Source organism: Trachemys scripta, chromosome 1, assembly GCF_013100865.1.
Source record: "Trachemys scripta elegans isolate TJP31775 chromosome 1, CAS_Tse_1.0, whole genome shotgun sequence".
Lineage (NCBI taxonomy): Eukaryota > Metazoa > Chordata > Testudines > Emydidae > Trachemys > Trachemys scripta.
This window is the reverse complement of record NC_048298.1, coordinates 175,652,446-175,673,020: the sequence shown is the minus strand read 5'-3', so window position 1 is coordinate 175,673,020 and position 20,575 is coordinate 175,652,446. Positions and strand designations below refer to the sequence as shown.

Genomic DNA, 20,575 nt, shown 5'->3' with positions numbered 1-20,575 from the left:
CCTTCCTTAAAAGTAGTATTTGTTTTTTAAAAATACTGTATGTGGGACCAATCCCACTTCTATTGGCATGAATGGCAAAACTCTACTTGACTTTAATAGACACAAAATTAGGCTCTAAATTTCCATTGTAAAAAGGAAATCATGAGTTTCTTCAGTCAGTTATCTAATCCTGCTTGTTTGGATTCCCCAGTATTTATAGTTTTACCTCTATGTCCTGGCATGTTCAATGCAGTCAATGGAAACTACAGTTGGCACCTGAGACCATAACAAGACATAGCCAAGCAGAACAATATAATCAAAATATTTTCAGAAAGCATCAAACCTAATGTGTCCCCACAAACAAATATTTACTTAAACTTCAGTTGATAAATCTGTTTAAAGGATCAAACCAAACGATCCAATGACTCTTTTTTTATGAAACTGCAAGGTAAAGAAAGTGAAACTGCACTTATTATATATTTACTTTCTTCCAAAAGCAGTTGAAATGTGCGCTTACCATACTGTATTTGCTATTGACCTCTTTTAGAACTTATGCTTTGAATCTAAAATGACAAATGATTCGAATCAGAGCAAATCAGTGGTGTCATCTGTATATATAATGTGGTGAGTGCTGCTGAAGCCCATTCATGTTTTAAAATGTACCAGCTGTATGTATAGTGATCTTGATTTTATCTTAAAACTTTACACAAATTCTTTTAGACTTCTGGTAGTTGGACTAACTATGAAGAAGAGCATAAATTATTATTTTTACTTGAAAAAAAATCCACCTCTTTTGTATACTTCAGTTTTTAACCATAATCTCTGGCTGATTTCATCGGACAAAGAAAAGGCACTTCTGTCACCTGAGGGATTTCTCCCTATTGAATTTCAAAGGCCTACTTCAAACAATGGAAGTATTAGGGCTTTTCCAGTGACTTATTCTTCTAACTTTCCAGTTAAATATTAGGGATTTATTCTCCTCTTCTTCTGTGCACCTGGCTCCCAAGAGGCAGGTCTGCATGATGGGGACTCCCTATTAAGAACAGATAGGCCTGTCACCAGAGCTGATCCAGAGAACAGAAATGTGTGCTATCTGCTGGGAGCTGTGATTCGGGATGTGGTCCTGAGATTGAAGAAGATACTAACTAGAGCAGGAAAGAATCTACTGATTGTCCTTCTTGAATAGATTCTTGCCAGAACATACAAAGGAAGGCTATGCCAGGCTGGGGAAGACACATAAAGAAATGGAGGCTCAAGTGATCTTCAGTGGGATTCTGTCTCTAGAGGACAAGACAAGACAAGACAAGACAAGATTATGATCATCAACAGATGGCTCAGGTAGTGGTGCTATAAGGAGGGCTTTGAGATGTTCAACAATTAGGAGGCAATGATGGACAGAAGACTTTTCTCACAGGATGGACTCCACCTAAGTAGAGAGGGAAATAGACTTCAGGTATGGAGGTTGTCACAACTGATTAAAAGAGCTTTAAACTAGGAATTTGGGGGAGACAGTTGGGAAATGCTCATGTAATTGCCATGCCTTTAACATTGAGTGGGAAGAAAATCAAGTAAGAGAGGATACAGCACTGGAAAAAGGAACAACAGAGGGTAGGAGATTGGACATCAAGAGGAAAGATGGTGCCAATATCAATGACAGTAAAAGTCAGGTAGATGATACTAACAATGAAATCACTGTACCTAATAGGGCGAGGAATGTGGGTGAAGCCAAACAGAAACAACTAAGATGTCTGCACACCAATGCAAGGAGCCTGGGTAGCAAAATGGAGGAACTAGAACTACTGGTACAGGAAGTAAAACCAGCTATTATAGGGATAACGGACACATGGTGGAATAGTAGTCCTGAATACAGGTATTGAAGGGTGTGTGCTGTTCAGGAAAGACAGAAATAAAGATAAAGATGGTAGAATAGTATTATATATTGTGATAGACCTAGGCCAGTTGGGTACAGCAGAATAGCAGAAGGCAGATATACTGGCCACTGAATTAACAGTTTTCTGTTCCCTGACTGACCAGAGCAGGCTCTGCTCCAGGCTAATGAGAACACCTGACTTCAATTAACCTGCAAAGAGTCAGGTGAGGCCATTAAGCTAATGTGACCACCTGACTCTAATTTAAAGCCCCGCTGATACTATAAAAAGGGCTCACTCCAGTCAGGCAGAGGAGAGCCAGGGGAGAGGAAGTGCGGCTGAAGGACTGGTTAATGAAGACACCCTCAAGTTATTGATAAGGGAGCCCTAAGGTAAGGGAGAAGCAGGAGAGCTGTGGGGAAGTGGCCCAGGGAAATGTAGCAACTCTGGCAATGAAAGGTTGGCTGCCAACAGCTGCTACCATTAGGGTCTCTGGGCCGGAACCCGGAGAAGAGGGCGGGCCTGGGTTCCCCCCAACCCACCACTTCAGGAACACCTCCTGGGAGGGGAAGTCAGGCCCCTGTCAGGACAGGAGGCTAAACTGTTCTAAAACAAGCCCTAGGGACAACAGAGACTGTGGGAATTCTCTCACCAACCTCCTTGCTGGCTTATGATGAAAAGAGCTCAGTAGATCGTAACCCTGGCCCTAGAGAGAGAAGGGCTACGGGGAGGGTCACAGAGAGCCACTGAGACTAGCATATACTGCCTAGAAGCGCAGGACCCACGGGGACAAGGTCAGAGCTCTGCCACAATATTAATGATGAGGTAGACTGTAAAGAAATCAGAAGTGATGGAATGGATGAAACAGAATCTGTTTGCATCCCAATCACTTGGAGAAATAAGGTAAAAGAGGCTCTACTGGGATACTACTTAGGCAAAGGAAATGCAAACGATCTAATCTGTTCAGTAAAGCAGTTGATAAAGTTCCACATGGGAATTTATTAGTCAAACTGGAGAAAATGGGGATTAATATCAGAATCTAAAGGTGGGTAAGGAACTGGTTAAAGGGAAGACCACAATGAGTCATACTGAAAGATGAACTGTCAGGCTGGAGGGAGGTTACTTGTGGAGTTCCTCAGGCATTGATCTTGAGACCAATCTTATTTAACATTTTCATCAATAACCTTGACATAAAATGTGGGGATTTGTTAATAAAATTTGTAGATGATACCAAGTTGGGAGGTATTGCCAATATGGAGAAGGACCTGAATATAATACGGAAGAAGGAAGAATATCATACAAGAAGATTTGGATGACCTTGAAAACCGGAGTAGCAGAAATATAAATAGTGCAAAGGTCATGCACTTAAGTACTAACCACAAGAATTTTTGGGGACATGTTGGGGACATGTCAGTTGGAAGCTGCGGAGGAGGAGAAAGATCTGGGTGTATTGGTCTACCATAGGATGACTATCAGCTGCTCATGTGATGCAGCCATGAAAAAGGCAAATGCAATTCAAGGATGTATATCAGGCAAGGTATTTCCAGTAGAACTAGGAACGTGTTATTACCATTATATAGGGCATTGGTGAGACCTCTTCTGGAATACTGTGTGCATTTGTGATCTCCCATGTTTAAGACAGTGAATTCAGATGCAGAGAAGAGCTGCTAGGATGGTCAGAGGAATGGAGACCCTATCTTATGAGAGGGGACTTAAGGAGATTGTCTTATTTAGCCTAACAGAATGGAGGCTGGGGGGAGATATGATTGCTATCTATAAATACGTCAAAGGAATCAACACCAGAGATGAAGAGGAATTATTTAAATTAAGGACCAATGTTGGTACAAGAACTAATGGCTATAAACTGGCCAACAAAAAGCTTAGGCTTGAAATTAGACAACAGTTTCTAACCATCAGTGGAGGTAAGTTCTGGAAAAGCCTTCCAAGGAGAGTAGTGAGGGCAAAAAACTTATCAATCTCACTCTTAATATAAGATAGGTTTATGGAGGGGGTGGTATGATAAGGTTGCCTACAATGGCATATGGCCCATCCACTACTACTATTAGCAAATATCTCCAATGCCCACAGATGATACAGTAGAGAGCAAGGGCTCTGAGTTGCTACAGAGAAACCTTTCCAGGGTCTGGCTGGTGGGTTTTGCCCACATGCTCAGGGTCTAACTGATCGCCATATTTGGGTCAGGAAGGAACTTTCCCCCAGGTCACATTGAAAGAAAGGGTTTTTCACCTTCCTCTGCAGATGGGGCATGGGTCACTTGCTGGTTTGAGCTAGAGTAAATGGTGAATTCTCTTTAACTTGAAATCTTTAAATCAAGATTTCAGGACATCAATAACTCAGCCAGAGATTATAGGCCTTCTGCAGTAGGGGTGGGTGAGGCTCTGTGCAATGTGCAGGAAGTCAGATTAGATGATAATGATGGTCCCTTTGGACCTTAAAGTCTGAGACCTTAATAGGAGATGTATTGGTGATGATAGATTACTGATAATCATGATTTCACAAGAGTTACTTCATCACCTAAGGTCAAATGCATCCCCCTTATCAAGCTGGAGCAGCCAGGCTTGGCACAATAGGGAATACTTCCTGAGGGCTGTGATGGGGAGAGGGCCATCCTAGGCCATGGAAAAACAGTGGAGCCTCTCTGGAGATGTTACTTCAGTCCTTATTGCTGTTCCCCAGTTTGTGAAACCTAAGTGGATCCATATCATGATGGATACACTGAACCTCTCCTCCCCCCAAAGGCCACTGTACTGAGTTGCAGAGTGAGTCCCCGTGGAGCTGGTGTGCAAAATATAAAGGAATGTGGAGGCTCCTCAGACCTTTTCTAGGTGCAAAGTTTCACAGGTTTAACTAACCATGAGATTTCTAAACTCATTTAGTTAAACCCATGCAACCTTGTGTGTGGACACTCTTATGCCAATTTTAAACCCTGTTTGTATTACTTTAGTCAATATGCATGTCCACACTGGAGTATGCACTGGTTTAACTCATTCAGTTTTTAAAGTGACCTCTCCTTCATCTGGTACCTTTCGCAGCTGTGGCAAAAGGCATAGGTTTTGTTCCTTAGAATATCAGGCTAATAGCTATTCCCAAGGCACAGTGTCTATAGAACACCACAGAGGAAACAGTCTGTGAATAGCTATAAGTGGCATGTTTTGGGATCCAGCCCCTCATGTGCAAATGAAACACCTGAAATCAGATGGTAGGTTCTTCAGAGAAGGTTGTGAAGTCCTCTGTGCTCTAGCTAAATTAGTTCCTGGTGTTCAAGCAGTGACCTACTCTAAATCCTCTTCTTTTATGCTTCTGAAGAGGAGTTTCATCATCTTGGCTGCTGCAGCAGAAGTCATTCAATGTGCTAATGGAAATCTGGAATTGTGTATTAATGGCTGGTAAATCAGCTGACATTTTAGTGCCCTTCTCTGAGCATGCTGCGATGTCAGCTGCTTGAGTTTCATTTTTAGCAATTTTGTCTCTCTGTTATTCATCAGCTACAAAGCAGAAATGAACTGACAGTGAAAAATGGTAATGTGTACTGCACACAGTGTTGCAGACAAAATGGGTAGTAAAACATTGACTATGAGCTGTTTAACCTTTTCGTAACAAGAACTTTAAAATGGGTAACTACCCACAATTAATTTAAAGTAATATATTGGATAATTCTATGTCATACATTTAGAATCAGATTCTCCCACCATTATAATTCTTGAGTAGACCCTAATTTTGCAAGTAATTTCATTGGAATGAAGGAGGCTACTGCAAAATAACATACTACTCAATCGCAATATAGGTGGCAGGATCAGGACCTTATTACCTAAGGACAAAAATCTGGACTGCCTTGCATGAATGATGGAAGAGGACACAAGAAATCTCTTCCATCCCCAACTGGGCACCTGGGCAGGGATAGGGCAGTATGCAGATCTTGTATTCCCTTGAACACTAGGCTGACTAATTTACCAGATAAGACCCAACTATGTGCTCTTTTTATTATCATATGACATGTTCAGCCATCTTGAGGCTATAGACAGGCCCCTGGCTTCTTACCATTAGGCAGCAAGTACTGTGGGCAGAAGAACAGAAACGTATACAGTTCCTTTTATTGGAGTGTGTTACATCGTGCTCCAGCCCCGCTCCCTGAGCGATCCTGCCTTGTACAGACAGACTAGCTCAAAACATTCCATTCTTACTAACCTTACACCACTGAGAGGAGCAAGCACTGGATTTTGCCCTTAATTTTTTTCCCCAAGAAGCATTTTTTTCATCCTACATGCTTGTGAAACAGACATAATCCTACTGAAACTTGCTTTACAAATCAAATGTCCTTACCCCTATTATTAACACCTTCCATTCCTAAAACTGGAACCCTTTGAAAAACATTCAATTTATATATCCAACACTTACATTATTCACTTTTTGTACTTTATTCAAACTGAACTATTGCAAAAAAGCTAGTCAGTTTCCTGTCCTGGCGCTCAAGTACCAGCACAATGACATGATATTTTGAAGACAAACACCAATCAGAAAAAAAAAGCAATTGTCATCTGAATATTTTAAATTTAATTTAAAAAATTCTACCAATATTAATGTCAGCAAAGCAATTCTCTGAAAGAAAAAAACGAGGAAACAAAGACAATAATTCAGTAGTGCTTTTATATATTTAGGTTCCAGGAGGTCAATTAATTTCATATTGGCATAGTAATGCATTATTAAATGGGAATACTAAATGCTTTTAAGTCTGCACTTATAAGTAACTTTTGCCAAAATCTTGCTGAGAACCAGGATCATCAATCAGAACTGCACCGCTCAAGGAATTGTAGCCAAGGCTTTCAGAAGTGTTCAGTGATTTGGGGTGCATTTAATTTGTAGATGCTTAACTTATGACACATTAAAGGGCCTGATTTCTAGAGGGTAGGGGATCAGCGGTTTCTGAAACAAGGCGCCTTTTAGATGTCTCAAGGTGGGCAGCCAAAATTACTTATCACTTTTGGAAATCTTGGACAGTCTTTGCTTGTAGTGTCACTATTTACTAATCCACTGCCTGTGGCCATGGATGTTCAGAGGGATCCTGCCGCAGCAATGAAGAATACTGGCTCACACATTTCCTCCCAGGAAATGCACACTACAACAGAAGCTCTGATTCCATTTCAATGAATGGTGCGCTCCCATTCCTTTGAGCCCAACCCTCACCTCATCCTCCCTTCCTCCATTAGCACTCACAGGGGTATTAGCAGGAAGCAGTGTCTTAATTCCCTCTCCCTCCTCATATTCTGCAGCCACATAGGACCTACCATGACATAGTCCATTATCTTTTTGTGCCATGGGTCATTTAAAAAAACCTATTTTCAGTAAAAAGAAAACAGGTTGGAACTGTTGCAAAGGAAAACTGGATACTTAATACCTGTTGGACTGTCCCCATGAAATTTAGCCTTAAGAATTCAGTGTTATACCAGACAGTAGCAATGCTCTATCAGAAGTAAAGTCTCTTAGTTTCATATGATCAGATGATGTCACTCCTAGCTTGGACCTCACTTGAATTAGCTCATATTGCTCGTTTGAAGTTTTGACTTGTGGGAAATTATACTTTGTTCCCACTCACCTCCTTAGCTATTTTAAAGGAGGTATGGTTTTTCATTAACTCAATTCTTTCTGTTCTAATTTCCTCCCACTTGATATGAAGCCTACACTGTTCAGTTGCCCCCTTCCTTCAGCTTGTTCACTGCTATTGCTGGTCAACATCATATCATATCATTTTAATTCCTTGAGGAAATTTCCTTCTGGGTGACTTTAATAGGTAACTCACGTTTTTATCATACACTTCTTTTGCTTTCACTCTTCTTGTTTCTTCCCTAACTCAGAGATACACTGCTTTGGCCATCATTCCCCTCCACCCAAATCCTGTGCTCTTTCCTGCCTGATCAATTTCTTCTTCCCTTTCCTCTCCCTTTCTCACTCCCTTCTTGTTCTTCCCACTAACTCACTTGATGGAACTGCTTGTCTACAGCTCGGTTCCTATACTCTGATTCTTTTTCTCATTTAAAGTCCCTAGCATCTTACTTTAATTTAACATCTCTTGACCTTTTCTTTCATTGAGCCCTGATATTTTCCATTGGCTCTAGTGCTCCTCTTACATCTGAGTTCTTATTTTCTCCTGTCTGTTGGCTCTGTATTACCTCTGTTGTTAAATTCAGTGAGCTGATCTTCCTGAGTCAATACCCTGGGTGAAAAATCTAGCAAGTTGACTAAACTGCTTTTAAATCTGCCTTATCATCCTTTCAAACTGGGCTATTTGCAGTCTTTTATCCAAGGCCCAATTACTGTAGTTATTCACATAAGCGTTTTGCTTCATCCTTTGCCCCCTCAACCACCCAACTTCTTCCACGTCCTCATTACATTTCACCTCTTATCACTTTACCTGGTGTTTGGTGAGCAAAGTTGCTCTTGTTTGCAAAGACTTTGGTCCTTCTCTTGCTCCTCTCCTAACCTCCATCTGCATCTCTCTCTACTTTCCCTCCATCCTTGGGACTGAAATTGTAATATCTAAACCTTACATCATAAAAAACAAAACAAACAAACAAAAGCCTTACGTACACATAGTCCATAATAAGCAGTATATGCTCTGGGCAGTTTGAAGAGATTTGGTTATACAATACTTATGTGCATTCGTAAATATTCCACAGTGCATCTGCCATGGGAAATTATGTGCTAGCTTTAAATAAAAGCACATGCCCTTTTCACTCTCCCCCGAAGGTAACTATGGAGGATGTAACCCCAGACTCTAGGGATCATGTGACTATATTTTGGGAGCAGGACTATATAAAGCCAGAGGAAGCAGATACTTCAGGGAGCTGTCAGAATTATTCTGGGTCTTTCTATTCAGGTGTGGAAAATTAGGGTCAAGGCAAGACCTGTGAGGGGAGGTTCCTCTTCATCAAGAGGGCTGGAGAAAGAGCAAGGAGAGGCTGGCTGCCAGAAAGGCCCTGGGAGGGAGCCTAATGAGAGTCAGGGGACAGAAGAATCTAGAGAGGGCTGAAGCTGGCACCAGTCCTTGTTTAAGAGCCCTAGGCTGGGACATCTGAATAGGATGGAAGGAAACTCCCGCACCAGCTCTGCATCAGCGTGAAGACCTGGGGAAGGGTGGAGGGTTACTGAGCCAGGGAAGATCCAGGGAAGAGGGGCTGAAGGTTGTTTTGTTTACCTTGGAACAGGAGGACTTTTGCTTTGGTTGGAGGAACAAAAGCACCAAAAGTCACAGGAAAACTGAGGTATGAATTATATTATCAGAAGGGAACCAGAGACACAGCAGGGAAACTGAGGTAAGAATATACAAACTGATGTCAGAAAGGTAAGAATCTATTACAGGTCCCAAGTGAGAACAGGGGCCTATTGCACCAGGCAGTGTACATCCCTGCCTCAAAGTTTTTACAATCTAAATAGACAAGTCAACATTATTACCCCTATTTGACAAATGGGAAACTGAAGCACAGAGAGATTAAGTGACTTAGCCAAGATGACACAGGAAGTCTGTGGCAGACCTGGGAATCAAACCCAAATTTCTGGAGTTGCAATTCAGAGCTTTAACCCCCAAGGCTACGTCCTCTTGCACTTTTCCCTGTGACCACTTCATTTTAATTCTTTTGCCAACCATTGAATGTGGAGAGGTGCAAAGAAGCTAAAATATTCTATTTTAACTCCATTGAACCCTTCCATATTATATACAAATGCTGGCAAAAGACTACTATAATATTCATAATCTCTCCCTTAAAATTAAAGACCAATGATGTGTTACCCCTTATAAATGCAGAAGCTAATTTGGGTGCAGATAAAACCGCAATCAGTTAGACTATTTGCATGCTGTATAATGAATTATGATTTCTCTGCCCTAAAAATGGCTGCTGCACAGAATAGATATATGAATCTGATTTTTTACTTTGAATGCATTAGAATCATAGAATATCAGTGTTGGAAGGGACCTCAGGAGGTTATCTAGTCCACCCCCCTGCTCAAAGTAGGACCAATCCCCAACTAAATCATCCCAGCCAGGGCTTTGTCAATCCTGACCTTAAAAACCTCTAAGAAAGGAGATTCTACCACCTCCCTAGGTAACCCATTCCAGTGTTTCACCACCCTCCCAGTGAAAAAGTTTTTCCTAATATCCAACCTAAACCTCCCCCACTGCAACTTGAGACCATTACTCCTTGCTCTGTCATCTGCTACCACTGAGAACAGTCTAGATCAGGGGTCGGCAATGTTCAGCACGTGGCTCGCCAGGGTAAGCACCCTAGCGGGCCGGGCCAGTTTATTTACCTGCTGATGTGGCAGGTTCGGCCGATCACGGCCCCCACTGGCCGCGGTTTGCTGTCCCGGGTCAATGGGGGCGGCGGGAAGCCGCAGCCAGCACATCCCTCACTCACGTCGCTTCTCGCTGCTCCCATTGGCCCGGGACAGTGAACCGTGGTGAGTGGGGGCCATGATCGGCCAAACCTGCCGCGTCAGCAGGTAAATAAACTGGCCCGGCTCCCCTCGGGTGCTTACCCTGGTGAGCTGCGTGCCGAACGTTGATCTAGATCCATCCTCTTTGGAACTCCCTTTCAGGTAGTTGAAAGCAACTATCAAATCCCCCCTCATTCTTCTCTTCTGCAGACTAAACAATCCCAGTTCCCTCAGTCTCTCCTCATAAGTCATGTGTTCCAGCCCCCTAATCATTTTTGTTGCCCTCCACTGGACTCTTTCCAATTTTTCCACATCCTTCTTGTAGTGTGGGGCCCAAAACTGGACACAGTACTCCAGATGAAGCCTCACCAATGCTGAATAGAGGGGAATGATCATGTCCCTCGACCTGCTGGCAATGCCCCTACTTATACAGCCCAAAATGCCGTTATCCTTCTTGGCAACAAGGGCACACTGTTGACTCATATCCAGCTTCTCGTCCACTGTAACCCCAGGTCCTTTTCTGCAGAACTGCTACCTAGCCACTCAGTCCCTAGTCTGTAGCAGTGCATGGGATTCTTCTGTCCTAAGTGCAGGACTCTGCACTTGTCTTTGTTGAACCTCATCAGATTTCTTTTGGCCCAATCCTTTAATTTGTCTAGGTCCTTCTGTATCCTATCCCTACCCTCCAGTGTATCTACCACTCCTCCCAGTTTAGTATCATCTGCAAACTTGCTGATGGTGCAGTCCACGCCATCCTCCAGATCATTAATGAAGATATTGAACAAAACCGGCCCCAGGACCAACCCTTGGGGCATTCCGCTTGATACCGGCTGCCAATTAGACATGGAGCCATTGATCACTACCCGTTGAGCCCAACGATCTAGCCAGCTTTCTATCCACCTTATAGTCCATTCATCCAGCCCATACTTCTTTAACTTGCCAGCAAGAATACTGTGGGAGACCATATCTAGGGTGACCAGATAGCAAGTGTGAAAAATCGGGACAGGGGGTGGGGGGTAATAGGCTTCTATATAAGAAAAAGCCTCAAATATTGGGTCTGTCCCTATAAAATCGGGACATCCGGTCACCCTAACTGTATCAAAAGCTTTGCTAAAGTCAAGGAATAACACATCCACTGCTTTCCCCTCATCCACAGAGCCAGTTATCTCATCATAGAAGGCAATTAGGTTAGTCAGGCATGACTTGCCCTTGGTGAATACATGCTGACTGTTCCTGACCACTCTCCTCTCCTCTAAGTGCTTCAGAATTGATTCCTTGAGTTCCTGCTCCATGATTTTTCCAGGGACTGAGGTGAGGCTGACTGGCCTGTAGTTCCCTGGATCCTCCTCCTTCCCTTTTTTAAAGATGGGCACTACATTAGCCTTTTTCCAGTCATCTGGGACCTCCCCCGATCGCCATGAGTTTTCAAAGATAATGGCCAATGGCTCTGCAATCACATCCGCCAACTCCTTTAGCACCCTCGGATGCAGCGCATCCCTCCCCATGGACTTGTGCTCGTCCAGCTTTTCTAAATAGTCCTGAACCACTTCTTTCTCCACAGAGGGCTGGTCACCTCCTCCCCATGCTGTGCTGCCCAGTGCAGTAGTCTGGGAGCTGACCTTGTTCGTGAAGACAGAGGCAAAAAAAGAGTACATTAGCTTTTTCCACATCCTCTGTCACTAGGTTGCCTCCCTCATTCAGTAAGGGGCCCACACTTTCCTTTACTTTCTTCTTGTTGCTAACATACCTGAAAAAACCCTTATTTTACTTTTAACATCTCTTGCTAGCTGCAACTCCAAGTGTGATTTGGCCTTCCTGATTTCACTCCTGCATGCCTGAGCAATATTTCTATACTCCTTCCTGGTCATTTGTCCAATCTTCCACTTCTTGTAAGCTTCTTTTTTGTGTTTAAGATCAGCAAGGATTTCACTGTTAAGCCAAGCTGGTCGCCTGCCATATTTACTATTCTTTCTACACATTGGGATGGTTTGTTCCTGCAACCTCAATAAGGATTCTTTAAAATACAGCCAGCTCTCATGGACTGCTTTCCCCCTCATGTTATTCTCCGGGATCCTGCCCATCAGTTCCCTGAGGGAGTCAAAGTCTGCTTTTCTGAAGTCCAGGGTCTGTATTCTGCTGCTCTCCTTTGTTCCTTGTGTCAGAATCCTGAACATGGTCACTGCCTCCCACATTCCCATCCACTTTTGCTTCCCCTACTAATTCTTCCCTGGTGACAGGTTTCAGAGTGGTAGCCGTGTTAGTCTGTATCAGCAAAAAGAACGAGGAGTACTTGTGGCACCTTAGAGACTAACACATTTATTTGAGCATAAGCTTTTCTCCAATGCATCCGATGAAGTGGGTTTTAGGCCACGAAAGTTTATGCTCAAATAAATGTGTTAGTTTCTAAGGTGCCACAAGTACTCCTCATTCTTTTTGCTGATACAGACTAACACAGCTACCACTCTGAAACCTGTCACCAGGGAAGATTGAAGTCTCCCATGAGAACTAGGGCCTGTGATCTAGTAACTTCTGTTAGTTGCCAGAAGAAAGCTTCGTCCACCTCATACCCCTGGTCTCATTCATGAGAATGAATTCATGAGACCTTTGTGATCCCAAACCAATAAATAATTTGGAGTGTACCTAAAATATACAGTATGGATAGCTAGTCACTAAAAGTCAGGAAAGAGAAAGAGTTCATCTATATCAGGGATCGGCAACCTCTGGCACACGGCTCGCCAGGGTAAGCACCCTGGTGGGCCGGGCCGGTATGTTTGCCTGCCACGTCCATAGGTTTGGTCAATCACGGCTCCCACTGGCCATGGTTCACCGCTCCAGGCCAATTGGGGCTGCGGGAAGTGGCAGCCAGCACACTGCTCGGCCCGCGTCGCTTCCCACAGCCCCCATTGGCCTGGAGCGGTGAACCGTGGCCAGTGGGAGCCGTGATCGGCCAAACCTGCGGACGCGGCAGGTAAACATACCGGCCCGGCCCACCAAAGGTTGCCGATCCCTGATCTAAATCATTTGAGAAGTTATTCTGACTTTACAAGTTTTTAATTTTCAAATTAAAACCTAGCACATATGTTTGAGTGGAAGACTTTGGTTAAGTTCATATGAAAGGCATAAATTTTCTGTATTGACAGTGAATTTCATTTACCTCAGCTATATTATCTATTGGAAAAAACAAAATAAGAGTGGTTTTTAATTTAAAAAATTGTGGGCAATGCGATGATTATTAAAGTGCATGAGTAATTGTATTGGCTAGAACTGACTAGGCATAACCGAGTCAGATTTTGTGAAAGCTATCCCAACAATGGTCTGAATTATTACCAAAATAGGATTCCCCTATAGGTCTTCAGAAGTGAGAGGCTAGTATATTAACTTACTACACCAGAAGAAATAGCATTTTAATAGAAACTACCCCTAGTATTCCCCAATGTCCTTAAGATCCTTTCTCATTACAGTGTAAACTCCTAGGGGCAGAGACTACCTCTTTTTGTACAGCACCTAGCATAATAGGGCTACTGTACTATAAAATAAGTGCCTTTGCTTACCGACAAGGAAAAATGCTTTCTTTGCAACTTCTAAATACTATCAAATCTTTAAAAACAGTCCCTATATGAGTAGTGAAACATTAGTTTGCATTAGTAATTTTTGAAAATTTTAACCCTTTTTTATGGTTTATTGATGGGATCCCATAGAATTAGCCATGTGGCAGAATTCATTGTCTGATCATATAAAACAGCAAATGACCGATTTGGTCAGAATTTAAGCACTTTAGCACTTTGAAGGATGTACATTGTGTGTATTAAGGCAACTGTCCACTTGACTAGCCATAGGCTAATACTTTTTTATAGCCTTAAAAAAAAAAAGGCCTGCTTTTGTGGTACTATCATATGTGATAAGATGTGGGAAATATAGACGTTGTATGAAAAGGATAAAAAATATAGACCATTATTAATAGGCTCTAACTCGAAAGATTAAGATACATATACCATCCAAATATCAGTCTATTGAAAGGACCAGAAATGCCAGTATATCATTTTCAAGCATCTCAGACATTTTGCAGGTGATGTAGTACTGAGTAGGATAGTGAATTTAGCATGAATTGGACATTTACAAATACAATCCTGTACAGAAGGATTGAGGAGAAAATAAAGAAATTTGCATTATAATACTGTGAAATCATCTTATTATTTGTATTATATTAGCACCTAGACTAGTGGTCTTCAACTTATTACACATTGTGGGTCGCATATGCAGTGGCAGCCCAGACCCCAACCCCAAACCTCCACCGCACGGGGCCAGCCCACTGTCCACCCTGGGCATCTGCCCCAGACCCCAGGCCCCACACAGCTGCCCCGGAACCTGTGGGCCTGGCTGGCTGCCCTGACCCCGTACCCCCGCTATGTGGGGCAGGCCAACTGCCTGCCCCAGGCCCCCATCACATGGCTGCCCCGGCCCCCAGAGCTTGCAGGGCTGGTTGGCAGCCCCAGACCCCGCAGGGCTGGCCAGCTGCCCCAGCCCTGGACCCTGCAGGGCTGGCCGGTAGCCCTGGGGGGTGGAGCAGGCAGGACCGGCCAGCTGATCTGGACTCCCACTGCGCAGCTGCCCCAGACCATGGAGTACGTGGGGCCAGCCAGGAGCCCTGGACCCTCATTATACAGGGCTGGCCAGCTGCCCCAACCCCAGACCCCTGCCACTCGGCTGCCCCAGACCCCACAATTTGTAGGGCTGGGCGGCTGCCCCGTACCCTGGGCCTCAGACCCCTGCCACTTGGCTGCCCCGGACCTCACAACTTGCGGGACTGGGCGGCTGCCCCAGACCCTGGGTCCCTGACCCCCCAGGGCCAGCTGGGAGTCCCAGACCCCTGACCCTATGGGGCCAGCCAGGAGCCCCAGACCGCTGACCCTGCAGGCCCAGCCGGCAGCCCCGACCCCATGAGGCAGCCTGGACCCCTCCATGCCGGGCAGCCAGGAACCTGTAGACCCCGGCCTTTAGCACACAGCTGAGCTGGGCCACAGATGTGTGCTAATTGGGCCACATGCAGCCTGCGGGCCTCGGGTTGAGATTTGCTGACCTAGATTCTCCAACCAAGATCAAAGCTCCATCATTATAGGTACTGTACATACTAAGAGACAGTCCCTGCCCCAAAGACTTTACAATCTAAATAGAAAAGACAGTGAAAGGTGGGGGAAGGAAGTATTGTTTTCCAGATGGGAAATTGGGGAACAGAAAATTTAAGTGGCTTGTCCAAGGTCTCATGGGAAAACTATGGCAGAGCCTGGAATTGAATGCACTTAACCACTGCCTTAACCACAGACCATACTTCCTCTCTAGCATGATTTTTTCCCCCATGAAATATTCACTAGCTCAAATAAATTTGTTCCTCTAATTTAGGTATGAAATGTCAGAAAATATTGTAACATAGGCATACAGTGTGGAATGAAGTACAGAGACATGCATATAAATCTAAATCTTTCTTTATTTAATAATGTTAATCAAAGTACCTTCTTGTTGAATTTCAAATTAGAAAACGTTTGTAGCTGTACTACTGTGGAAAGATGACTTGATGTGATAACTTCTCATAGGGCTTTCATATGTTTTTCTTTGCCTACTAATTAGTGACATTTTTGTTTAAAATCTTGTGCCATTGTCATAATAATATAAGATGTCTCATTGTTTATTAGAACAGAAAACATGTTGACCAGCAGAGATTCTGATACACTAAATCATGTGAAGGGGAAATATTAATTAAAATGATCACTAAAGGTGAAATTTACCCCTGTATGGGGAGCCAATACAGGTTTAAGTGTGACTTAGTCATGGACAAGCCTGGTGCTGGCCTTCTGCATAGAGATTAATTTCATCCACTGTTCCCATTTTACAGACACTTACTACTAAGTGTTGTGCTTACTATTAGAAGAAGTCCCAGTTGCTCACAAGAAAGTGATTGCAGAATAAGACCCTAAATCAGAGCATTTGTGATAGAAAGGTCCCACTACATAATGTGCCCTAGTGTGAGATCCCATAGTGCCAGTATTTTTCAGCAGTTGCCATATATGCTCTAACATGAAATTTGCATTAACTGTTGCTGATGCAGTTGGCATGACGCAAGAGTTTCCATAATAGGCCAGTTTCCCCAGCTATTTATAACATGAATATAAAGGCTTCTTTTTGGACTGAAACTTGGCATAGGGATCTCAAATTAGTTTGGCTAAGTTTAAAGATGAATGAAAAATATTTGTGGCTTCAGATTCTTTTTCTTTTCTTTTCAACTCGCAGCAGTCAACAATGGCTCCAGTTTAAAGCACACAATTTATCTAATCCATCAATCCATGTGATTGGATTGGGCAGGGGAGGGAGGTGTCATTAAAAAAAATGCATCATGCAAACAGCTAAGGAACTGAGTTTTCAAAGACATGTGCGCAATGATCAGTCTTTCTGAAGGATTTTTAGAACACATGCATTATTGTATGAAATATTATACATCAAACATGTTAATACATCAGGACCACAGCCCCTGCCCAGTGAGGTTGTTTTCCACTGGTCTGGTGGTACAAAGTATCTCCTCTGAATCAGCAGCGAGCTTTCCCCTGTCTTTGTTGAACTCCTTGGTGTCATAGCATAGCCAGCTTTATGTCACTCTTCTACAATACCTTATGTAGAGGATTGGGGGAAGGCATGGCTTGGGCATATTGTGACCTTGCAATCCTCAGCTGCCATAACCCCTAGGGAGCTACCACAGGTACCATGAGTTAAAGCAGCTCTTAGGCTACTCAGTATTGCCCACCCCCAACATTCAAAAATCATGAGTCTGGCCCCAAAAATCTTGAGATTGGCTCAAAATTCTTTGCCTTCTGTTTGTTGAGACTTAAGAGGTTACATTTTCATGCTTTTCTCTGCTACCATGAGAGCTAAAAACTTACTTACAAATACTGAAATCTGTGATTCCCATGTAATAACATGACTCCAGGAATGAGGGCTTTAAGAAATAAAACCCAAATATCATGAGACACGTGACAAAATTGTGATTGTTGGCAATGCTCTGGCTTCCATTGGGAGCTGAACCAGCCCCCAGCAGGCCCAGGGATTGGGGAGGCACAAAGGTGGCCTAAAGCCAGCCTTTCCCCAGTTCAGCCTTAACTCAAGATCACCATGTTCCTTCAAATCTAGATGAGCCTACTGTGTCCATAATTCATGAATTAAAACTCCCCAGTTCTTCAGTACAGCAACTGGTCAGAGAAGGTGAGGACACTGGACAGAAAAGGAATAAGGATCCAGAGGAGCAAGAGGGCAGGAGGAGGGATAAAAGGAATGGGATAGAAGGATGTGTTGGGGCATCTGCCCCACACTGGCAGAACAGGAGTTAAAGCAGCCCCGGGGAGGCTGCACAGGAGACAGTCAATTAGGAAGGTTTAGAGAGATGGCCAATCAGAGCCAGGCTGGGCCATATAAGAAGGGCTGCTGAACAGAGCAGTGGCAGTCATTCCCTTGAGTTCGAGGAGGGAGGACTGGCTGCCATGAAGAAGGGAGAAGAGACAGCACCATGGTTTGAACAGTGCTGGGTGGGGTCAGAGGAGCTCCTGGTTGACCGCTGCCAGACTGAGGCCCTGATACAAGGGCGGAGAAGGTGCTAGGGCTATGGGGAAGTGGCCCAGGGAAACAGACAGAAGGTGTTGGTGTTGATGCACTGCATGGATGCCAGCTAGAGGGTCCCTGGGCTGGGACCTGGAGTAGTGGGTGGGACAAGTCCCCCTCTACCCCCTTTGGCCCTACTTGCCATGAGGGGAGTGGCTAGACCCTGGACTGCAGCCTGCCACTGAGGCAAGTGGCTGGACAGAGGACTGCCAGCCCCCCAGAAGTGGAGGGAGAGAATGGAGTGGGGCACAGCAAGAGGGCTGTGTCCAGCAGAGGACACCATGGTCTTGAGAGCAACACAGGTCCTGATGACAAAAGCTACGGCGGCGAGATGCCACTAAATGAAGGCGCACCAGTGAACCAGAGCTAATTCCCAGGACGGCCAGCAATAGGCACCACAAACTGGTGAGTCGCGCCCCATCACATGTGGTGGAAAATGTGGGAAAACATTCACCCCTGATACAAGGGGAAGCTAGAGGACTGTGGGGACTAAGGGACAGATAAGGTGGAGAAAATGGAGTCAGAGGCCTTCTTTGTGGAGGGCTTTGGGGCCTCCCCAAACTGGACTCCAAGTTGGTGCCCCCGTCACAAGGGAAGAAGGACCATCTGGAAAAACCAGTGTTGGGACAGGTGGAGTCATGGGGTAAAAGGAATGGTGAAAACAGACCAAGGAAACAAAAGTCTGGGCAACTGGAGAGAATCAAGATCAGGAATCCAGATGGGGAGAGAGGACCAGGTAAAAATGGAAGAACTAAGTCCCTGATCCTGCAAAATGACTTACACAGGTCCCAATGTCCACAGTTTGCAGGATCAAGGCCTGCAAGGGAGGAGCAAAGGGCATTGGGAAATGACAAGAAATGGCTGCAGACTTTCAGGAGCGAAAACAGGACCAAGAGCTGCAGGAGGCCAAGAAGTAGCAGAGAAGAGCAGAGAAGTAGAGGTCAGTGAAGGCCAAGAGGAGTCTGAAAATGAGCATGGACTTGTGGGAAGTTCGGTGTGGAGAAAATGTTTGGAGACAGTTTGTGACCAGAAAAAGGTGAAATCTATTGGGAATATTAGTCATTACAGATTGTTCACTTAGTTCTAGTGGCCTGAATGTTTTAGTCAAAACCATCTGAAAAAATGTGTAGATTGGAATGGGAATGCCACACCTCCTCCCCAGGCCCACTGCTCTGTCACTGGTATAGATCCCTACCACTCAGCTGGTAGGACCTGGAAAGGGGTCACCAGCAGGTGGCTGACAATGGCTAAAAAAACCTCTGGCCAAGTCCTGCAGCATTAGGACCAGCTAGAACCCAGAGAGGGGGAGGAGAAAACAGCTCCCAGCATCTCCACTCCACCCCTTCTGCCACCCAGTGCCTCATCTTTTCCATCCCTGGCCTAAGCCAATCACACTGGAGCTCTCCTCTCCCCTTGCCCATAGAGAGCTCAGCTCTAGGCAGAGGAAGGGTTGTTTCTTAAGTCAGCAGAGCCACCGTCACAGCCTGAAGAAGCACCTGGGTGCTTTGTGGACCGAAGAAAGAAGCACTAGCCTCCCCATTCCCCAAAAACCCCCTACATAGCAGCACAAGTAATGCCCCACCCCCTAAAAATGACCTATCCAATTCTAATCCCGCAATCCTTGATATGATGGGTTGTAGGGTAATTTCCTGCCCATTCTGGACATGGTAGATCACTCTTTTTTTCTCTTTGAAAAACTGTAGGTTCAAGGACCAGACAGAGGCACATGGTAGACTTTTAAAAATAATGTAAATAAGAACACACATAGAGACAGGGGGATAACTAATCATATTTGGCTGAAGTATCAATACGAAAACCTAACCTAGAGACAGAACTGCATACAAACATAAGACTTCGTAGTGTATACATCTTGCTGCCCTCATAGTACGCAGACTTATGTTGGGCTAGATCCTCAGCTGGCGTCAATTGGCATAACGTCATTGACTTCAGTGGCACTATGCCGATTTTCACCAGGTAAAAATTTGGCCCACGTTTTTTCCCAACCTTTTCATGTGTCATACTCAGTCCCAAGCTAAGTCTTAGTAATGCACTTTAGAATGTGGCCACTAAGCTGATAAAAAGTAATAAATCTTTCTAATCACATTCTGATCCAACTCTGATGCATCAATTGTTAACTGATCTTTGTATCATCCTGTCACACTTTAATTTGGGTCTTGTTTTGATATACTGTGTTACTACTGTTGATGTTTTACTGTATCATGTTCTCGGCTGGCTAGTGTGCTGAATTTAATTTGGATTTTATGATGAATCATATTGCATTACTTCTTTTTAAAATAATATTACTACTGCAATATGATTTCATAATTGCATTCTGTCGTCATTTGCAATGGAAACAAATGGAGACTAATACCATCTTGACTGCCAAGTTTTGTATGTCTCCAAAGACATATCTCTCCTTTGTTATTGAGTCGCAGTGTCCAATTCACAAATGCTGCCTAGTTTATGCTCCTGACAAATGAAAGAAAATCAGAGTGTCACTCATTTTGACACACAGATGCAAACTGGCAAATAGATTTTAATACCACATTAGTCAATGTTGTTAGTGTTTTAACAGCAAACTTCCTGTCCCCAGGGAGGTGGGGAGAGAAGCATCTTTTACTATTTGGGTTTGCTAAGGTAGATGA

At 44.1% G+C, this 20,575-nt stretch overlaps 1 protein-coding gene across 3 annotated transcripts in view; it reads right to left on the bottom strand.

The window, feature by feature from the left end:
• CHODL (chondrolectin) overlaps window positions 1-20,575 on the bottom strand; it is a 47,192-nt gene that overhangs the window by 11,788 nt on the left and 14,829 nt on the right. The gene's annotated exons all lie outside the window — the stretch shown is intronic.